General features: G+C 33.6%; 1 long non-coding RNA gene across 1 annotated transcript in view; it reads left to right on the plus strand.

Annotated features, from left to right (window-relative positions):
- Window positions 1-1563: 1563 nt before the first annotated feature.
- Window positions 1564-23823, plus strand: part of LOC120596818 (uncharacterized) — a 171117-nt gene continuing 148857 nt past the window's right edge. The window contains exon 1 of the long non-coding RNA XR_005651236.1: window positions 1564-1718. This is a non-coding gene — a long non-coding RNA (uncharacterized LOC120596818). The remainder of the gene's footprint in view (window positions 1719-23823) is intronic.

The following is a 23823-nucleotide window of genomic DNA, read 5'->3' on the forward strand; positions in this document are numbered from 1 at the left end:
ACAGAAGTGAGCAAGCTTTTCTTCAATTCAAAGAGTATAAATGAAGTTTAAATTATAAGAAACAGTTTAAAGTTAAAAATTTTTATGTATAAAAGTGAAATTTGTCCTAGTAGTAACATGTATTAATTGCTATATGGTAGTTGGATTCTTCTCAAGGAAATAGATTTTGCACAGAAATTGCAAATTGATTAGATGTTAAGCGCTGTCCCTACTTATAGGATCATTGATTTTACTAGATAAAATGTAACTTTAAACAATCCTAATGTAAGAACAGATTTTGTTCCAAATATTTATCTATAGTTCAGTATTCTAAGATTTTATATGCAAATTTCCATATATAAAACTGAAATGATAGTAGGCATGTCCTCAGTCTAACAAGTGAAATTTATTTTACCTATAATCTATCTCAACTATATAATTAATTATATGTTTTAGGCTCTATTTTCCGTGTGTCATATTGTTAACATAACAAGGTAAAAAAAACCCTCTAGTTATCAAAGGAGCAGTAGCAGATAAAAGCTGGAGAGCCAGGGCCAGTGCCCAAAGCATTCCTTTGTTTACCAAATGCAGCCTTAAGGTGGCACGTCCATCAACACCTATTTATTGAGTGTCTATTATGTGCTAGACACTATTATAGATGCTGTAATTTTCTATTAACCTAAGTCATTGCAATGAATGAAAATAAAGTTGATATGGTTTTTCAAAAGGGATTAGTATTTTATAATCTATTTCTGCTTCATGTGTTAGCACTTAGAACATTTGCCATTTTGAAAACTTTAATATCTATATTTTTTCTGTCATGGGTTATATACTTGAAGCTCCTTGATATAGTTAATTAACACTTTTCTTTAGAGTGATCAAATTTTTGACTGAACTGTTTCTTAGGAAGTATTACATGGATGTGTTTGCCACTTATTTTTGTTCTGTGAGAGAAATGCCTCCTGACATTAATAATCATCTTGCTATCTCAGTCTCATCCCTTGTCAGGGTCCTCTCTACCCCATCAATATAGAACTAGCTACAATTCCCAGGAGGTATTGTACATTTTTGTGATTCTGGATCTTTGCCTATGCTGGGACCCCAGATGGGAATGCATTTTCTTGCATAGAAAATGCCCAAGCAATATTTTTAACAACAGTTAAAAAAGTCTCTTTTGATCAATTTCTCCACTCCAGTTAGAGTGCCCATTTTCTTGTTTGGGTCTCAATGTATTCTGTATAAACTCTGATTATCCAAATTCTCACATGGAAGTCACAGTTACTTGCTCAGTTTTCTTATCTCAGCTAGATTTTATAAATTCATTGAGGACAGGGACTAAGTCTTATTTGTGGTTATATCCTCAGGTAATAAAGACAATCTTAAAGGAAGAAGGCTTTCCTTTCTCGAAAATACAGTCTGTTATAAAAATCTTTGTAAGTTGGAGGAAATATTTTTTTAAAAGCAGAACTCTGTAGTTAAAATTCAGCAGTCAAAATGTTTCACTACACCATGTGTAGATAGTGGGAAACTATTTAGCCTTCTGATATTACACTATCGTTGACTTCTCAGTTTTAGTATTCAGAGTCTGATCTGAACTTAGTATCTTCTGCATTAGATTGCTCAACCTGTCTGCTTCTCAGAAACAGACCTCCCTAACCACGGCTTGCTGCTTTCGCTTTTTGCATATTAGCCTACACCCAAAGCCACTGTCAGATGTCATGGGGATGAGACTTCACAAGGTAAGTAAAAAGAAAACAGGAACAAATACTTTTTCAAAACAGAATTTGGTAAAGGCATTTGCCCAAGAATAATAGGAAGCATTACTTTGCATGGTTCCCTCCTTGTGGTGTGGAAGGGACATGCAGCCCTCGTTTGTTAGAACTATAAATGGTGTGAGTGAAACAAGACAGAGGCCAGGTCCCCAAGTGTACTTACTATCTGAGAAGGAAGCAGGTTACATTGTCTAGACAAGGAGTGCTTTATTTTTTGAGGGAAGGTTATTAGTTTTTTAAAAGCCAAATGATGGCTAGAGAGTATAATTGAAGTTTTATTGATTCCTTGTTTTTTTGAAGGCTTTTTTTCCTCTTTGTTTCATTCTAAAAGTTTATTTTTGATCCCCAAATGTAAATTAAAACTTAATAAAAGTAGACCAAAAAGATACAGACCTGTTGCACAACAAGCATCCTCTCTTTTTTTACCCATCAGGAGTTTTAAAGTTGGGGTACTATTGATCATGTCTAAGACCTTTCTTAGTCTCCTTTTGGTGAATACAGAGAACATGGCCATTTTAAATGGGTGTTTCATAATCCTCTAAAAGGGCTACAAGTTTGAACATTTGAAATAGTTTTTTCTACATTGTAAATATTAGATTATTAAGGGTTCCATAGACCTTTTACATGACAAGGCAACACAAACTTGATAGATATTTGCGGTCCTTATTTTCCAAGTCTAGGCCTCCCATTGACCTTCAGGCCTTGTGCTTTTTTCAGGCTGCTCCCACTTTCCTCTCCTTCCTCCCTTCACAGAATATGAGATATATCAACCTAAGGAAATGAAACCAGAAGTTTTGAGAAAAGATTGGGCAATGATGATTAAAACAAGTTTCTTTTAACTTTTTTACACATTTTACATATTTTTATTGACATAAATTATAACCATAGTTGAAAATCAGCATTTTGGCATATTTAAAAGACCATTTCCTTCCAACCTAGAATGTTATATCTCACACTGGTTCATGCTGGGCCTTTCAGCAACTTATCCTGCCCAATGGCTTTGTGTTGGTACTGCCAATTTCAAGTCTCCAGTTCTAGCTCTGACAACCATTATTCTGAAAGCCATCAAATCTTAGATTTTACCAGAATTTTTTTTCTCAGCATGAAGTTTTTTTCCCTTTGTTTTTGTAGTGAAACTGACTTGTTTCTCACTGTCGGATATAATAATATGACAGACATTATAACCTAATAAGAATACTTTACGTTTGTATAGCTTTTATATACAGATATTTTATTCTAATAACTTTTCAGGTTATGACTAGATCTGATAGAATAGCAAACTCAAATGACTGATAAACAGCTGTATAGACTTTGGAACTTGATTATCTATATTTAAATTTCTCAACCACTGTTAACTAGTTATGTGACCTTAGGCAAGTTACTTAATAGCTAGCTGCCTTAGTTTTGTCATCTGTAAAATAACGGTTTCTGTTACATTGGGTTGTTGAATGAAGTAATTCATATAAAATGTTTAGAAGAGTGCATATCACATAGTAAGTACTATTCATATTTTTGTCCAATAAAATAAGTCCCTAGTAGAGAAACAAATTAAAATAACAATTCAATATCAGTTTAACAAATTAAATTATTAAAAATTAGAACATAATAGCGCCTGGTGTTGGATAAAAGTACACTCAGAGACTGTTTATAGAAATGTGAATTGTGGTAGCCTTTTTGGAGACCAATCTAGCAATATCTGTGGATGTTTATTGTGGCATTTCTAAAGTGCCTACCACAGCCTACCACGCCCTACAGCTTCCAGGCCCTGGGCAGGATATTCTCTTTTTTTAAACAATCTTTTTATTATTATTTTATATTAGTTTCAGGCATATAGTACAATGATTAGACATTTATATAATTTATGAAGTGGTTCCCCCCAATTACTCCAGTACACATCTGGCACTACACACAGTAATGTTGACTATGTCCCCTAAGCTGTACTCTACATCTCTATGACTGTTTTATAACTACAAATTTGTACTTCTTCATCTCTTCACCTTTTTCACTTGGTCCCCCAAACCCCCTCACCTCTGGCAGTCACCAGTTTGTTCTCTGTATCTGTTTGTTTCTTTTGTTCATTGGATTCCTCATATAAGTGAAATCATGTGGTATTTATCTTTATCTGTTCGACTTATTTCACTCAGCATAATACCCTCTAGATCTATCCATGTCATTGCAAATGATAAGATTTCATTTTTTATAGCTGAGTAATATTCCATTTTATATACGTGCCATAACTTCTTTTTTTTTTTTAATTAAAATTATTGGGTGATATTGGTTAATAAAATCAAATAAATTTCAAATGTATAATTCAATAATACATCATTATGTATACTGCACTGTGTGTTCACCACTCAAAGTTGAATTTCCTTCTGTCACCAAATATTTGACCCCCTCCTTTACCCCTTTGCAGGATTTCTCTTGACCCTTTTTCCTTACTCTCTCCTCCTGTTCATTGTGCATCAGCCACCAAGGCATTGCCATTAGTTCTTAATCACTCTGTGGATGCTCTCTCACCATCTTGGTTCTTGCGAATTCTTCTGACTAGATTGCTCTTCCATTAACACTCCTCATGGCTCACATACTCAGTTCATTCAGGGAAGAGAGGTCTTCCCTGACCACCTCATTTAAAATAATAAGTAATTTCCTCTTTCTATCTCCTTATTTAAGTTCATAAAAATGCAACATTATGTTACATAAATCATTACCTGTCCTCTCCACTAGAATAGATATTAAATAAGGATGAAGACTTTATTTTGTTCATTGCTTTTTTATTACAGTTGAATAGGTACTTGATGCTATTTAATAAAGACCTGAATGAATGGTTTGTAGGAGCAAATGAACAAACAAAATGAATACCCATTGGTAAGAGAATGGTTGGATGAGCTGTGATATAGCGATAACATGAAGTATCATGCAAATACTGAGAAGAATGAAATAAGTCTATCTATATTGTTGAGGGGTTTCTAAAATGTATTAAGGAAGAAGTGTAGGTACAGAAAAGTGTATTTAATAGGACCCCAAGCAATGATCAAACTGTCTGTCTGTCTGTCTGTCTGCCTGCCTGCCTACCTACTTACCTACCTACCTACCTATCTATCTACATGTGATTTTGTAAGGATGGGTACAAAAAGGTATTCATCAGTTTGTAAGCATCGATTAGGGAAGAGTGTGCAGGATAATTGTTAAGCAGGATGTGGAAAAGGGAGCCAGATGGCTAAAAGTTGGCCGAAAGGGAAATAAAATGATTGCCAGTGTAAGATCCAGCTTCACTTGCTTCTGCTATATACATTGCACAGCAATATCAGTCAAATCCTTCTCTACCCTTATCCCTACCCCACTCCGACTTAGCATTAGGCTCTGATTCCTAATGGTTGATTCTTCGCATTTAATTACTCACCTTTGGAACTCATCCTTGATACTCTGGTAGATGTTCGGGGCAATGTACTCAGTCTTGCCTTTGCCCGCCATTTGGAATCTCTTTGTATTCCCAGAGAAAGATATTTGCCTTTTACTGTGTAATTTGTTCTTGTTTTCCATGCAATAAGTCCTTGATGCTCTTATGGCTGTTACTTATTACTTTTGGAGGGGTTCTGAGGAACACTACAAAATTAATTCTCTACTGCTCAGGCTTTTGTAGTTTACTAGGGTCATAAAACTCTTGAGTCAGGGAAGTGTTCCTGGGAGGACGACAACACTGCTTGGATGGTAATCTGCTTCACCTACATAAAGAGAACTCTATAGAGCCCTCTGATAGAAAGTTGGGAAACAATATCAAGTCAGAAATGATAAACATTATGAAAATAAAGCAACATCGTCTTAGAAATGCAAGAAGGCAGCAGCAAATATGTAGTTTGAATCATTGACAATACAATTAATGACCAGAAACACCCATATTTCAGAGTAAGAATATGTCCTGTTTATTATGGCTTTCAGTAATCTGAACTTTTATATTTATTAGTCTAGTTAGATTTCCTACCAGCTCTAAGGATGGGATTATACATCACTTTCATTGACATTAGATGGCAATTTGCAGGCACCCATCTGTCTTTACTTTAAATAGAATAATTTAGGAATACTAATTCTAAACACGCTCACTGAAGGCAAGATAAAAACTTCATGACTGACTTTAGAAGATACAAATGTTTTTGCTACAATATATGTTGCTACTTTTATCTATATAGTGTTTCTAGCATATTCCTGTGTTAAAGATGAACATCAGTGGTATAACTTGGGAAGAACATTAAAAATTATCCTAGTACAATAAGAAACTGAATCAACACCTCATAAGCCATTTTGGATATTTTTAAATTTGTTAAAGAATTATGTTTCTGAGGGGTGAAAAAGATGTTTAAACCCCGAAGTTGGGAAAAATAAATTCTAAGAGTTTTTCCAAGCTTTAGATTTTGAGTAATTTCCTCCAACAATATATTTATAAAACCAAACTCCTTTTCTCAGAAGTAGGGAGAGTGATAGACTAACACAGCATAAGAATTCTGAATTTCTAACTCACATACTTAATAATGAAACAGCAACAAATTACAGAGATTAGTAATTGTTTTCTTTCATTGTAAACGCCGGCCTTTGACAATCACTTGTTTAGGACAGAAGTCTTTTGATTATGTGAAGTAGCAGAGGTCTAAAAAAATACATAAAGAAATGCAAATACCCTGTTCTCTATCCCTCCTCCCCTTTTTTAAAAAGCAATATTGAAGGAAATAAGCAGTGCATAAAGAACAGTAGGTCAGACTACTGGCTTTCCTGTGACCTAATGACTGGCGTTTCACCTTCTGTTGCCTTAACTCCTCCTGCAGAGGGTGGGGAAGTTTTACTGGGGTGGGGTGCCTTGCAGTGTCTTTTCTAAAATTACTGAGCTAGAGTTCTTGAATAAGAAAATCATGATGAAAGCCCATGCTCTTAGAATCATGGGGAAAGTTTTCATCTGTTGATTAGCTGAAAAGCTTTCAGTATTAACATGCAACAGTCATTCTAGTGTTCTGGTAAAAGTCTGTATAGATATTAGACATCAGTTCAATGATTCTTGACAAGTTTCTACAGAGAGGACGTTCCGGTACCATAGGGTTTTGCTTAATTGTAAAGTCTAACGTCTTTATCCTTTTTAAGATCTTAAAACCTAAAACAATTAAATAATGGACTTCAATCTTATTAGTAATAAAAGTAGTAGAAAATGTATTGACTGAGTAATAATGGCCTTTCATTGTGGACACCTAGAGTGTCCGCCAAGCAACATACTCAGAAGCTCATTCATGAACTGCTGTTTAAGATAATGTTCTTTGTAAATGTCGTTGACTTACCTACACCACAGTCACTCTCTAAGATTTATAATTTTCTATTCTTAGGTTAAAACTACATGAATATAATTTATTCATAGTAAAGCATCATCAAAGAATAATAAACAGAATGTCTTCCTTTTTAATTGTACTTAGGTACTGATGTTATGTGCTACTTTGAAAATAAGTAGAGAGAAATAGGTTTAAAAATAACTTTATTTGTAAAGCTCATTAAATGTTTTTATGTGATTTAGGTGTAAAAATGATCACAAAAGAAAAACTAAAATAAAAAATAGGTATGTTCTCGGAAATATAATGAGCAATATGAGTTTTTACATGTGAATATGAAGATCTTTAAAATCAGCATTTAAAAAATTCATAAGTAAAATCTATTGTGTATAGTAAAACTTTTAATATTTTATGACCCACATATTACTTTATGTAGAAAATTAATTTGAATAAATGTTTAATTTCTTTATCATCTCTTAATCCCATTCTCGCTTTTGTATTCTTTCTCTCTCCACACACACATACCCTTTCTTCTTTACCAAAAGTAAACGTGGAATATTTTGATCAACATTAAAAGGTCATGTTCCATATAAAACTTCAGATAATAACACCTATAAACACTAAAATTTTATTTAGAAAATGCAACGAAAATATTTCTAAGAAACAAAAAAACAATTGATTACTTTATAAGGCTAATTTCACATGATTATAGAACACATGGATACAAATTACATATACTTTATTATTCATAAACTACGATTTTGATGAAGAATTTCTTCAGTGAATAATGTGATTTAGAAATAAAGAGAAATTTGCTTTTGTGACAGTAAGACATTCTTCCATTAGTGGCATATATGTGAATAAAACTTTTTCAAATCCTCTGGGTTCCTTAATCATTAAAATGGATCTTACTGTAGCTATTTCTTGGGCCTAGTCCAAGGAGGTTTTTAACTTGAAGAGTCAGCATTTTAAGTTGGCCTCATTTAGAAAAGTGAGGGGTCACAAACACTAGGAACAGAGTTTCTTTAGCTTCAGCATAATGCTGTATCCTCTGGTTGCAAATTATACATTAATTGACTTTCAACTAGACAGGATGTTTACAAAATTCATATAGAATGAGCCCTGGCTCTAGGCCAAGTGGAAAGTTCATACCCTTTCTTACATTTTATGCTCTAGTGTTTTTTCCCACAATTTTTATATACTGCTCAGTAACTGACAACCACAAATTTATATTTGTTTGCATGTATTTGTTTTCTTAAAAACTATCCCTCAAGTAAGTTTGTTAAAAATTGGAACTGATTGTCTGGTTCTCACTTAAAACAGCATTACAACATAGTCTTTGGTAAGGTTTATTCTTTCCTAGCAGACTTGCTTATTGTTGGATAGACACAGCTGCTAAACCATCAAGAATTACATATTTTCTTGACCTGAGTCTTCCATGTCCAATTAGCCCAGAAACTGAAGTGGTCAAGAATGTTTTGGCTCCAAGAGGGAGAATAGGCTTTCTTTCATGGAAATGCAAATAATTTAGGAGACTGGAGAGAAAAAACATGGATGAGGATAAGACGTTCCAGGAAAAGAGAAGAGAAAGAAGAGGGCAGAAAATAGAAACATGCAGACTCAAAATTTAAGCTGAGAAAGAAAAACTCAAAAACTGAAAAGGAGTTACAGCAAAGTAGGAGGAGGTAGAATCCCAGAAGGAAAAAAAAAAAACTTGTGAGAAGAATGGAGCCATTTGTAGTGTCAAATATTGCAGCAAGCTTAAGTAACTGAAGAATGGAAACGAGTTCAGGGAAGCTGGTGACTGAGATTTCATGGTAGGGTTTGAGAGAGCAATTTCGGAAGACTGAATGGCTGAGAGAAATGGGAAATGGAGCCAGTGAGTATAAACAAGACTTACAAAAATACTTGGTAATAGGCGGAAAAAAGCAGGGTGAATTGACTGAGTCAGAGAGAAGATTGAGGAAAGAAATGTGTATGATTTTTTGATTTTTGGAAATAAAAGTCCATTTCTGATACGAAGATTTAATCAAAAAAGTTCCTGTAGTATTTAGGTTTCAGGGCTATAGCTCTAATAAAGCCAAATCGAAACAAACAAATGGACAAAGTTAATTTAATCAATTGAAATAATTTAATTAAACTTAAACACAAAATTTACCGAGTTTGAACTCTAATGATCTTATTTTAGAAAACACTCATAAATAGCAATGAAAATGACAATGTTCACATTTTTATTTCTGTGAATATGTTATATTCTGCACTCTATTGATGACACACGCCAAGTATAATGCTGTTAGTTTAGCATTAAGTTAGAATGCATTATATCTTCATAATATGCTAGCATATTTTTTAGAAATATAAGAAATATTTTCACTATAACAGAATTTTGAATGGAACTTTAAAAAATAATATTGTGAAAAAGATTTCTGTAAATTAAGATCAATAATAATCATGTAAATGCTATGGACTAATAAATAGAAACAAGTATAAAAGTTACAATAATTATTAAATTATAAACTATCTTAAATGGATCTGTATTCTTACTGGTTCAGCTTATAGCAAATAAAATGACAATTAGGTGCTTCAAACTTGGTATCAGTTGGGTTTAAACAACTTAAGAAAACCAAAGAGTTTGCCATGATCCTTGTCATTCTAAATGTCTAAATTTGGTGTTTCTTAAGGCAGTATCCTCAAAGTTTGAAGTAACTTCTACACGTTGATGACTACCAGATTTAAATCTCTAGCAAACACCACTTCTCTAAGTTCATGTATCTGTTCTTTCTTCTTTCTTTCTCCTCCTCATCCTCCTACTTCTCTTCCTCCCTTCTAATAATTGGATCAATAAATAACTGGCATACAATAAACCACGCATATTTAAAAAGTATAATTTGGTAAGTTTTGGCATGTGTATCTGCTCATAAAACCACCACCACAATAAAATAGTGAACATAGTTATCACCCCAGAAGTTTCCTGATGCCTTTCCTAATCCCTCCCATTTCCCTTGCCCCCTCATTCATTGCCAGGTAGCCAAAAATCTGCCTTCTGTCACTGTCCATTGGTTTACATATTTTAGAATTTTACATAAATGAAATAATTTGATATAACGAATGAAATGTTCTTGTATTTAAAAGTTTCTGGCTATAGCTTTAAGAGGAGAAAATACAAGTAAACAGTGTTAATTTGAAAAGCCATTTAAAATATTTATTTTTTCAGTCTTTTTTGTCTGGCCTTTTTTCACTTATCCTAATTCTGTGATTCACCTACATTGTTGCATTTACCAATAGCTTATTCCCTTTTATTGCTTAGCAGTAGTATTTTGTTGCAGAGGTATTCCATTGTATGAGTATATCACAATGTGCTTATCCATTAGCTTGCTGATAGGCATTTGAGCTGTTCCTAATTTTGGGGTCTTACAAATAAAGCTGCTATGAACATTTGCATAAGCTTTCATATGGATATATGTTTTCGTTTCTCTTGGGTAAATATTTAGGAATGGAATGGCTGGATCGTATGGGAGGCATATGTTTAAATTTTTAGAAAGCTGCCAAACTGTTCTCTAATATGGTTGTACCATTGTTATTCTCACCACCAGTGTATGAGAGCTCTAGTTGTTCTTCTTTCTTGTCAACACTTAGTTTGGTATTTTAATCCTAATAGGTATGTACTGTTATCTCATTGTAGTTTTAATTTTCATATCCTTAATAATGCATGATGTTGAGTATCTTTTCTGTGCTTATTCGCTATATGTATATCATTTTTGGTAAAAAGTGTCTGCTCAAATCTTTTACCTATATTTTAATTGGGTTGTTTTCTTGAGTTTTAAGAATAAATAAATATATATATATATATGTATATATGCACATATATATTTTTAGATATAAGTTCTTTAGCAGGTATATGATATATAAATAACTTGTCTTTTCATTATCTCAATGATGTCTTTGAAAGAGCAGACTTCTTAAATTTTGATAAAGTGCAATTGACTGATCTGTTTTCTGTATTATGCTTTTGATGTCATATCTAAAAAATAATTGCCTAGACTAGGGTCACATCAATTTTCTCCTATATTTTCTTCCAGAACTTTTATAATTCTATGTTTTATATTTAGGCATAGGGTCCATTTTGAATTAATGTTTTAATATGATATATGGTATGAACCAAAGTTCATTTTCCTGCATATGGATATTCAATTGTTCCGTAACCACGGTTTGAATTGCTATTATTTCTCAGTTGAATTGCCCTTTCACCTTTGTCAAAAAAAAATTTGTCTATATATGTGTAGGTCTATTTCTGGACTCTATTCCATTCCATAGATCTATTTGTGTATTTTTATGCCAATACTACACTGGTTTCATTACTGCAGCTTATAGCCATCTTTAAATCAGGTGGTGTTACTGATCCATATTTTTCATTTTTCAAATTTGTTTTGGCTATTCTATGTCTTTGCATTGCTATGTGAATTTTAGAATGAGCTCAGTAAAGCTATATTTATTTTTCAATTCTCTTTTTCCCTCAGTGTTTCATTTTGGTCATTCCTATTGCCATGTCTTTAAGTCCACTCAAATGTTTTCTTCTGTAATGCCTAATCTTATGTTCATACAATTCAGTATATTTTTTATCTCAGACATGGTAGTTTTCATCTCCAGAAGTTTTATTTTGTCTTTTTTATACCTTCCATGTCTCTCCTTGAGTTATTGAAAATGTTAAAAAACAATTATATAAAAACTATTAATATGCTTGATTGCTAATTCTAACATCCCTGCCATTTCATTTCAGTGGCAGTTTCAGTTGATTTGTTTTGATTCATTTTTTTCCTTTATAAATGGGTCAGATTTTTTGCAGCTTTGCATGTCTGATAATTTTTTATTTGATGCCAGACATTGTGAATTTTACTCTGTTCGTGTCAGATATTTTTAATATTCATATAAGTATTTTGAGCTTTGTTCTGGAATGCAGTTAAATTACTTAGAAACAATTTGATCCTTTCAGGTCTTCTTTTAAGATTAGCTGGGGTCAGAGCAGTGTTTAGTCTAGGACAATTACCATTACTTCAGCAAACTTAACTGAACACTAACCTAATATCCTATAAATCATAAGATTTTCCTGTCTGGCTGGTGTGAACAGCACTATTTCCAGCCCATGTGAGCTCTAAGTTCTGTTCCCTCTCATTATTTCAAATAGTTCTTCCTCAATCCTTGGGTAGTTTCCTCAAATGTGTGTGATAATAAATGCTGTACTGAATACTTGAGGGAGGTTCTCTGAAGATTTCCAGAGTTCTCTCTCAATGTAGTTCTCTCCTCTCCAGTTTCTTGTTTTTCCTGTGAACTCTAGCCTTCTTGATAGCCCTAAACTTTCAGCTCTGTCTCTTCAACTCGGGACATCTCCCAGGTTTTCCTTCCCTGTGTTACTTCATGGCAATTCTCTCAGGTATTTAAATGAGGTCATCTTAAGTCTCACCTGATTTATTTTCTGTATATCAGGGATCACTCTTCTTTGTTGCTTGATATCAAGAGTCTTGAAAACAATTCTTTTATATATTTTGCTTGACTATTTTGGTTGTTTCAGCTTTATTTTGGTTGAAAGTAGAAGTCTTTTCTAGTTAGCTTCTTGACATATCTACTTGGATGACTCACAGCTGTCTTAAACTTTAAATATTTAAAGCAGACCTCTAACTTTCCCTCTGAAGACTCTTATTTCCCCTTCTTTACATTTCAATATAGGGTACCACCAACCACACAGTTGCTTCAACTTGAAACCTGGAAATCATTCCTAATTTCTTTTTTTCCTTCATGATACACACCCAATCCTTCAGCAAATCATAGATTATACCTCCAAAGGATACCTTCAATCCATTTATTTCTCTTTACCTCTATTATCCTAGACAAGAACACAGTCGTTGTTCACTGAGATTGTTGTAAGTAGAATCCTAATTGATCTCCCTATTTCCTCCTTTGTTTCTTCTTCTACCCTACTATAATCATTTATCACAAAGCAGTGTTTGTGAGCTTTTAAAACTGTAAACCAGACCAAATTACACTTTTTAAAAAAGATTTTCATCATACATAAAATAAAAAATCTAAACTTACAATGTTCTACAAGATATAAAAGATTTAACAAAACTTATCTTGAACTATTCACATCCCCCCTAACTTTACTCTGGTCACACGATCATTTTTACTTTCTAGAAAACTTCAAATTCTTCCCTACCTTAGAGCCTTACCACCCCATGTACTGTCCTTCTTCTAGCTTTATATGATTGATGCTCTCTCATCCTTCAGATCTCGATTTAAATAATACCCCTGTAGACAAGTTTTCACTAACTTTGCTGCTTAAGTACTCTTATTTGTGATCGAAGTACCCTGCCAATTATCTTCATGGAATGCAATCATTTTGCAATTTTGTAATTATATAAATCTGTTTATTTACACATTTTAGATCTGTCTCTTGCTGCAATATATAAACTTTGGAGAGTTTGAACTATATCTTTTTGCTCACTACTATATAGCCAGCACTTAACACTGCCTGTCATATAGTAGATATTCAATGTTTTGTTGACTGGATGAAGGAAATGACTGAGTTGAAATCACATCCAGAACAATTTTCTGAGGCTAGAGAAACTACCATGGCTACTTTCTTATTGATTACTAAAATTAATTAGAGAATATTTTTTTTTTTGGTTTAAGAGCTATTACTTTGAAGAAAAATTAGACTTTTTAGACTTTCATTTATGAGATTATTTCATGAAGGGAAAAGTCAGAGGGTAGAGTATATGTGAATACTGGCCATGTGAGAAAAAAAATTCAGAGGAGAAAAAATGAGAAAGTGGAAGAAAGGGGCAAACAGGATTCTGAGACACACAATACAAACAATACCTATGGTAGGCGAATCCTAATCTTTCTATTATTTCTGTATATTTTTGTATACTATACGCTGCACTGGCTGTAATGTAGTTAACATTTATGTAATAGCTACTATATATCATTTAATTTTCACAACCCAATGAATCTTTATTATTCCAATTTTATAGATGGGGAAATGAAGTTCAAAAAGATAATATTATTCCCTCAAAGTTACAAAACTAATATTTGCCTTTAAAACCTGAGCTTTTAATCATTTAGTCCTACTGCCAGACAACCCAGACTCCTTGAAATCTTTTACAATATTCACAAGGAACTTTCAGAAAAACACAGGGACTGTGAAGGACCAGAGACATTTCTAAGGAATCAGAGTGTATTCTGTATGTTCAAAAGCTCCGTTCTCATTTTTCCAAGAGGATTTCTTAAGAATACTGTCCTCATACACAAAAATTGTCAAGGTTCTGTGATTTGCTAAATCTTAAGTAGATAATATTAGTTGTCTGATGACTACTCCCACTCTCCTGTGATATTTAGAATTGCTAAAAGCAGTTATTAAACTGACATCAGACCTCGTGCTAATGTTTTGCTTGCTTACTGCTATGTGGTTACCTGTCTGTTGGAATGTAGGTTTGAAAATCGACCCTCTAAAACCTATTGAAAAATGTGCTACACTTTTAATATCTAAAATTCTATGTAGATACTGGTTTGTCAACATTAATGATTTAAGTTATTGGCCCTTTTCTGCTTCCAGGAGATAGCAGATTGCACTGAATAGGATTTAATTCTTATTCACACTGAAATATTTTGTTTCCCAGGGAAGATTTCAACCAGCTACAGTTGGGCAACCTGATCTTACTGACATGTTGAGGTTGGTATCTATGCAATATAAGAGTCTGGTTTCCACTCTATCTCTTCCTTTTCCTACCATATTGTCCACCAAATTCTGGTTGTTGTGACCTAATTTAGTTTACTGTTTTCCCATTAGGTTTTATTCATCCATAAATATTTATAGAGTGAATACCACGTGCCATTCTCTAATTTAGTGCTAGAAATATAGTAGTGAACTAAAAGATAAAAATATGTGCTTGTGGAGTTTATGTTCTAGCAGAGATATAAACATTAAATAAAACAAATAAGTAAATTATATAGTATGTTTGACAGTGTTTTGCCCTATGGGGAAAAATACAGCAGGAAAGGGGAATCAGAGAGCCAGGAGTGGCTTGGGATGGGAAGAGCTACAGTCGTAAATGGAGTAACTAGGGAAGTCCAAACTGAAAAGATGACATGAGCTTATGCATGAAAGAGGTAAGGGAGAAATCTAGGTAGGTCTCCGGGGCTAGAGCTTTCCTATTAGAGGGACCAGCAAGTGCTCTGAGGTCAGAGCATGCTATGAATTTTCCAGATGCAACAATAGGATCAAAGAGGCTAGAGCAGAGTGAGCAAGGGGAAAGTATTATAAGGCAAAGTTAAACAAGTACAGAATAACAGATTGCATAAAGCTTTACATGGCATTAGAAGTATTTTGGTTTTTACTCTTTGGAATTAGAAACTAATGAAAAATTTTCATCAAAACAGTGATATGATCTGACAAATTTTAAAGGATCATTTTTGCTTCTATGTTGAAAAGCGATTATAGGGGCAAAGGTTAAAGCAGTGAGACCACTTGAGCATTTTTTTATTGATCATGGAAGGGTCAAGGTGGTCTGAACCAGGGAAATGACAATGAAGGTAGCGAAAAGTAGTAAGATTCTGGATATATTTTGATGGTGGAGTTGACGAGATTAACAAAAGATTGGATATGGGTATGAGAGAAAGAGAAAAGTCAAGAATAACTCCAAGATTTTTTGTTGTGATCAACTTGCAAAGGTGGATTTGCCATCAACAGAGATAGAAAGACATTTAAAAGAGTAGTTTTTGGAGGAGAAGGTCAGGGGTCTGGGCATGTGAAGATATCTAATAAATATCCAAGTGGAGATTCAAGTAGGCAGTTTTTTTTTTTTTAAATATGAATTTGAGATCAAGAGAGGGATCCAGGCTTAATAGCTGTTTTTGAGAGCTGTAAGACTGAATGAGATCACTAAAAGAAAAATATATGGACAGAGAAAATATCATGTCCAACATCGGAGTCCTGGGGTACTTCAATATTAAGAAGTCATAGCGATAGAAGCTAGTGAGATAGGAAGAAAAGAAGTATGGACATGAACGCAAAGTGAATAAAGGAGGAATTGATGATCACCTTTGTAAAATTCTGCTGATAGAATAAATTAGATGAAACCAAACATTAACCAATGTAAACGTCAATGAGGAGGTTCTTGGTGGTTTTAGAAAAAGCAGTTTCAGTATGCAGATTGGGGCCAAAATTTGAGCGGAGTCAGTTTAAGAGAAAATGGCAAGAATATAAATATGGGCCCTCTCATTTTAAATATTGGTGTCATTTAGAAGGTTCTTATTCCAGACAATAGCCGATAAAATCCATGCAGATAGCTTCTTTGCTGGAGGATTTCAGTTTACCCATAACTCGAAGGCACACTTTGAGCTATCTTTCTTCACGATTGTTATGTGTAACCTCCTGTGCTGATGAGCAGTTCTGTTCTTTGAGAATTTCCTACTTTCTCCAAACCTCAGAGCTGATTCCAGTTTTCAGCAGCCATCCTTCTTTGCTCAAACAAAAGAAATGTCTATTTATGCTGTATAGAAAGTACACACTAAAGAAAATAGAATATCCATGTATTCCTTCCCTAATATTATTTGTTTGGCTTTTGTTTGTAGATAAAAATTCTCTTTAGAACTCCAAATATCCTTAGAAAATGACAGAATTTTCTCCCTTCATTAAATTTGGTACATGTGTGTCCACTAGTTTATGTGTGCCACATCATCATCAAATACTTTAGTGTATAATTCCTATAAACAATGACATTCTCCTGTATTATCACAGTACAACCATCAAAGGCAGGAAATTAATATTGATACATTACTACCATTTAGCCAACAAATTCTACTCAAGTTTGCCAACTGTCTCAAGTCCTTTAAAACAAATAATTCAATCTAAGATCATGTGATGAATTTAGATGCCATAGCTCTTGAACTTTCCATCTAGGATAGTTCTTTAGCATTTCCTTGATTATTGTGACCTAGACACTGGCCAGCTATTTTGTAGACTGGTTCTTAATTCGAGTATGTTTGTTTATTAGAGTTAGAGTATGCGTTTTTGGTATGAATATCACAGAAGGAATGCCCAGTTTTTTGTACTCTATTATAAAATATTGTTGCTCTGCTACTTCACTTTATCTTAATATTGGTGATGTAACTTTGATCACTTGGTTAAGGTTTTGTTTGTTAGGCTTCTCCAATGTAAAGTTACTAATTTTCCCTTTATAATTTAATCTCTGTTTCCATGGAGATAATTTGAAATTATGTAAATATGTCTTATCAAACTCTCTCTCCTTAGTTTTATCATTCATTGATGTTTCTTGACTGTATTATTACAATGATGATTGACAAATGTTGATTTTCCAGTTCCATCCATTCTGCATTTATTAATTTTAGTGTACTATAGGAAAAGACTATCTTTTCTTCCTATTAATTTATTCATTTAGTATTATCAACATGGATTCCTGGATTCCTATTTTATTCAATGAGTTATAATTTGCTAACATCATTATTTTGATGCTCATTTTGTCCCAGATTTGGTCAGTAGGAACCCATTCATGCTTGCTTCTGTGTATTTTTGGCATGTCTCTTTTATTTATAGAGTGCTTTCTTATTTTTTGGCACAAGAAGGCTCATCTTGTACTTTTGCTGCTTAGGCCCTGGAATTAGCTCTTTCTCCAAGCATCCCTACTTTTTATGAAGAATGGTATTTAGAAACCAAGATCTGTGTGTTGAATGTGTTTATTTCTACTGGAGTGTCAATGCTCTTAGGTCCTTCTAGTAGACAATGCTAGAGAAGTTATACACATACATTTATACTTATTTGCATTTTTATATCTATCAATAAATATTGAAAACCTTACACTGATACTTTAATCTAACACTATGAAGTTCAACCTAGTTTTTTTTTTCCTTTCTGTATGGAAATTCTTCTATAAAGAGTGAGAAAACTGGCTCTTATTATCCTAGATATATGTACTAATCTGATCTCCCCTGTATGTAAAAATTCCTGACTCTATGCCTAGCTACTGCTGCCCTCTAAGCAGATACCTTCCTAATTGTACTCAGGCTCCAACTATGCTCCAGGGTGACCATCACCACCTCTCCCTCCACATAGTAAACCTTCTAACCCCATTTGGGCTCTAACATCACCACACCATGCACCAGGCTGGACCACTATAGTTCTATCACCTCCTTATCTATACCTGCCTCACTAGAAGAAAAGAAGGAAGCAAGGAAAGATGGATTTTCTTTATATATAGAATATATTCCATGAGCTTTTAATGAACTGTTAACATTCATAGTTCTCAGTGTTCTTCTTTAATCTATGAGAATGACAAATATATATGAATATCATCTAGGCTACTTGATGGAAAATAAACAAAAAATGTGAGGAAATAGTTTAAAACATGATTTTAAAAGATCAAGAGAGTTTGGGAGAAAATAGAAGTCAGAGAAGGGTGGACATGAGGATAGTATCTGGGTAACTGTAAAGAGGATGGGCAGCTGTAAGGAGAAAAGAAGTGGATAAAAGTCCTTAGGGATGGAGGGAGAAAGCCAGATTAGTGTAGGTGTAGGGATAACAAGAAAAGAGAAAGTCTCAAGAAGCTGGTCTTGGCGAATAGTGTAGACTTCGATATGGGACCTTTTGCATTTGGAGATGAGGTGATGGTTGGAGGCCAATGAGAATGCAAATTTAGTTGAATAGTATGGAGAAAAGCCAAATCCTAGGAGGTGAGGTCATAGTGGGAAAAATAAAGATCAAAACTAGTCCAGGTACTCTGAAGCTCTCAGGTGACAGTTCAAATGCCACTTCCCCTGCTGGCAGTTGCTTCCTTAGCACCCTGCACTCTTCCTACCATCTCACTCATTAGACCTTTAGTTTATTATTTAATTCTGTTTTTCCTGTAAATATAGGATATTTTTATAGGATGGCATCTTTACTTATAAAGCACATAGCACAGTGCTTGGTATATAACAGTCGTTCAGTAAATTTTACCATGAAGGCAATAGGAAAATTGTTTGAAGGAGCAACATGATTATGTATTCGACTACAATGAAATAACCCAGAATACAACTTGGTTAACTTTCCCCACGTAGAGCCTCAGGATAAGATGAAAAGAGAATGGACTGAAAAAAAAACTAAATCAAGTAACATAGTTAAACAAAAACGAAGACACTAATGCCCAAATGTTCAGCAGTGAGTATTAATATGCAGCGGTACAGGGAAACAAATGAGAGAGGTACTGTGGCGTCATATAACATAGGCTTAAATTCAGGTTCTACTTATTGGATCTGTGATCTTGTGGTGTAACTTATGTAAACCTCAATTTCTTCGTCTTTAAAATAAAGATTATAATCTAATGACAATATTGTCATTACTTTTAGATATGTGCCTAACTTGTATACATAGTGAATACTCAACAAATATTAAGTATTATTATATCTACTTCAATTTTCTATTCTCCATTCTTATTTGGCTTAAAATTATTGAATTTAATAAAACAGATCTTCTAAATGCTGCTGATAACTAGTATACAAAAGTCTTCATGTTTTGGACTTCTTAGTAAGAGATTTGTGAGGTTCTAGAAAAAAACCACTGTCTTGTCTTCCAGTTCATTTCCTAAATCTGGCACACATTTGCACTACACATGAAATTTTGTCACCAAATGAGCAAGAAATATAAAAATATTTATCCTTCCTTTGCTTCTTATCTTTCTTTTGTGAGTTTACTTTTATATGTAGAAAAATTAAACCAGAATACAGAGTGCTGTGCCTGATGAAAAACTGAGATAAGTATGAAATCAAAAATTTGAAGGACTTAAAACCAAAGTACTGAAATATGCCAGTTATGAGGTTATTGGAAGGTCTGTACTCTTGACATTGCTTGCCAACTCCAGTTCTGATCTGTTAGATAATCATAATGCAGTTACCCTATCTACCATCTAACCCTCACAGTCTCTGTTGATTACTGGAGATAGCTCAGATGTCATTTTTAAAAATTGAAAAACAAATTGGTTTTGTTTTTCCGCACTGCCACCACCAAAAAGCAGTCCACATGCCTTTCATTAGTAGAACTCTGTATATAATTTACACATAAAGCTATCATAGACTTATCATCCTGAACAGTATGCCTGGGGACAATGTGGAAATTATGCTCTTTTGTGTAACTGGGAAGGTCTCCAAGATGAGTGCCATTTCTTGGAACAGCAGAATTCTTTTCTCACATGAACTACATGACAGAAGAGTGTTACACAGCTCACCCATGGAAGCTGGCAGCCAAGTGACACCCAAACAGAATTCTGATTCTGCATTATGTAATTGCAAATCCCTGCAGTGCAATAACTTTTCAATGTGCACAAGGATCTAAATTAATGTCTCACTTCTACTCAGGGAGAAATAGGCTGCCAATAATTTCATATTTCTTTTCTTTTAGTAGAGAGATACAATTTATCTTAGAGAAAATTGTATTAGATGTTTCTGTGTATCTGTTTTGTGAAATGAAGATGTGTTTTGTGCTGTCCCTTTTGTTTTTCTGCTTAATCCTTCGAGATGTGTAAGCTTACTACATTTCAGTGCTATTTGTGTGCACTTTGTGTGTGTGTGTGTGTGTGTGTGTGTTTCTGCATTCCTTCAGTTGGTCGGAGGTACTATAAAGGTGCTTTGGCTTTTTTATGTATAATTTTTACATATAAAACATGATAGTTTAGTGGCCAAAATATGGGAGACAGTCTTCCTGAGGCAGCAACTAGTCTTCTGGAAGATTCCAAAGATGATGCCAGTGGTTATTTTAGAATTGGTACTATTGGATCTGTTTTCTCTGACTCTCTTCCTTTCCTGGATGTATTTGCTTTTCATTCAGCTTGAATTAAAAGATGTTACAGCTCTTCAATTCAATTTCTCACAACCAATCGTTTACCTATGGCATTTTCATAATAAAAATGTGTTTCAATGGAAATTATTTCCTTTGGTTCATGTTCAGTGTTGTGTGTTTTATACTGGACAAGGGCTTTAACCTAGAGGGAGTTGCTACTCATTATTTAGAAATTGGCAGTTTGATCATTTCTCATTGAGTTCAAATGTATATGCAAACCATTTACCCATCATTAACCTTTACTAGGATTCTCTAGGACATTTCAAAACCAAAGTGTACCTGAGCAATTTGTGAAAAGAGTGTGTTTTATGAAAAACCAAGCTCTTCCTCTATCACTTGTAACATTTTTAACTCAACTGCCCTAACCTAAGCTTCCACACTCTTTTTCTTGAACCCCAGCAACAGTCTCCTAACTGGTTTCTTCACAAGTACTCTTATCCACTAAACTGTTCTTCATCCACAGAATTTACATGGGATCATGTCATCCTCTTCCTCTCCTAAAAACCAACCACACACCTAGCCTTAAAATTCTTCAATGGTTTTCTTTCAGTCTTAGGATAAGAAAACAAACTCTTATCCTGCATTGTAGGGCTTGGCTTACTCCTCTAGCTTCATCTCTTTCATTCCACGTTTCTCCTTCTCTAGGTTCCTGTCTCACTTGCCTTCCTTCAGGCCCCTGAAAGGGACAAGTTCTCTTTTATCCACCTTAGATTTTTGTATTTGGAACACAGTAGCTCACAATTTTTATCCCGTTTATTCTACTCTTTCTTCTGATACCAATTCAATTATTACTTCAAGAAAGCTTTCCCTCATCAACATAATTTGTTCATTTCCTTTTAATGTTATGCTCCCATAAGCACTGTTTTTTTTCTTTTATAGCACTTTCTACAGTTGCAACTTTATATTTATTTTGTGTAATGATTTTGATTAATATTTATCTTTTTTAAAACATGAAATCAGAGATTATATTTATTTTTTGCTTGACTTTGTATCCCACAACCAAATATAGTGCCTGGGTTATAATAGGAGTTCCATAAATCTTTTTTTTTTTTTTAATGAATAAACGAAGAAACAAAGAAACATGGCAATAATTTGGAATAAACTCTTACTAAATCTATTGTGATTGTTTAAGATAGGAAAATATGGTCATTACACTATTAAAGTGTATTAGCCCTTTCTTTGGTGAGATAATTTTGGTTATCAATTTCACCAGTTGCGTTTGAAAGTGTGGATCAGTTACATTTCATCTGAACACAGATTCTATAGGACAAATGCTCTAACTCATGAAAGAAGGTAAATCTGGATTGTTTTCTAAATTCCTTGGTGTTAGAAAAAGTTTAAAAAGTAGTCGGCATGTCTGAAATGCCCACGTAAGGAGACATATACTCATATTGTAACAACATTTATTGAGTTCTTACTATGTGTCAGACAGTGTGCTAAGCTCTAAACCTATGATAACTCATTTATAGTCACACGTTCTGAGGTTTTGGTACCACCATTATATGCTTTCATAAGAGGAGAAATTGAAACATAAGTAACTTACCCTAGGTCATAGAAAAAGTGACATATATTCATAGAAGGTGGATCTGAGAGGTTTGTAGAAGTTTAGAACCCAGCTCTTATATGTCTTATTAAAAATAACGTTAGTAACATCTTTGGGTTTTGTCTAGCAAGTGGGGGAGATGGACTTTTGTGTTTTGTCTAATAAGTAGGAGTAGGAGATGAACACATCTTTAAGTATAAATGCAGGTTTTTTGCACTCTCTAAAATATAAATATCATCATCATTATATTTTAAAATATATAATGGGATAAAAATTAAAATGATAACCCATCTTTTTCCTTCAAACTCACTTTTGAAGTTTTTTGAATTGTTTGAATCTGTACACTAGAATTTTAATACTGTTCTTTACATTATTAATTATTAATATTATTAATAATATATCTTACATTTGTATATCACTTTATAGTTTATTAGGTACTTTTGGATTAAACAAGTTTTCCTGTCAAGCTATACACGCATGCATATATATATATATATTTACTTTACATATACTTTATGCATGAACATTAGTAATTTTTTTTATAAGACTGCAAAAGAAGGATGATTAGCAACATCTTCTTCACAGCTCATTAATATCATGATTTCTAGTACAAAACGATCTCAAACTGAGCTTAGCGCTGCTATTTTCTTATTGTTTGCTGCTGGAAATAACAATAAATATAAAAACATTTAAATAGTAAACAATTAAAATGGCATTTTAATGATAGGTCATATTAATAAGGCATAAATGATGGAGTTTTTAATGCAATAATTATAGTCTTTAATTTTCTGAAAGCCTATTTTCTAAAAGCTTTCTTTTTAATCTTGCTCCATTTACACCAACCCACTAAAACTTTCTTCAGTGTAACACTAGCACAGGAAATAAGTGACAACAGGGTAGACTGCCTGACCTCAAGACCTCAACAGTTTTTACTTTGAAGACCGGAGAGCTAATGTGCACTGAAATTCTACCAGCACACAACGTACAGCGGAAATAAAATCAGAAAAGACCTTTTCAAGGTTGTAATTTTTTTTTTATTTGAATACCTGAAATATAGTATGATTTAGATTTCCCATCAAGTTTTAAGTTCTTTTCTGTAGTGTGTCACACTGATATGCTACCACATTGCCTCCCATTGTGGCTAGGAAGATGGGAATTTTATGGGTGGGTATACACAGAATCAAGAAACAATTCAATATTTTTTCATCCAAGCGTTCCTAGACATAAACTGATAGAGTCAGCCAGGAGTTGTACATGTAGTTACAGTTTGTTATCTAAAATCAAAATTACAGGACACAATGTTTTTAAGTTCTGAGTTTAAGCTCAATGTTGCAATGTTTTTTTTAT

Source organism: Pteropus medius, unplaced genomic scaffold, assembly GCF_902729225.1.
Source record: "Pteropus medius unplaced genomic scaffold, Ma_sr-lr_union100, whole genome shotgun sequence".
Lineage (NCBI taxonomy): Eukaryota > Metazoa > Chordata > Mammalia > Chiroptera > Pteropodidae > Pteropus > Pteropus medius.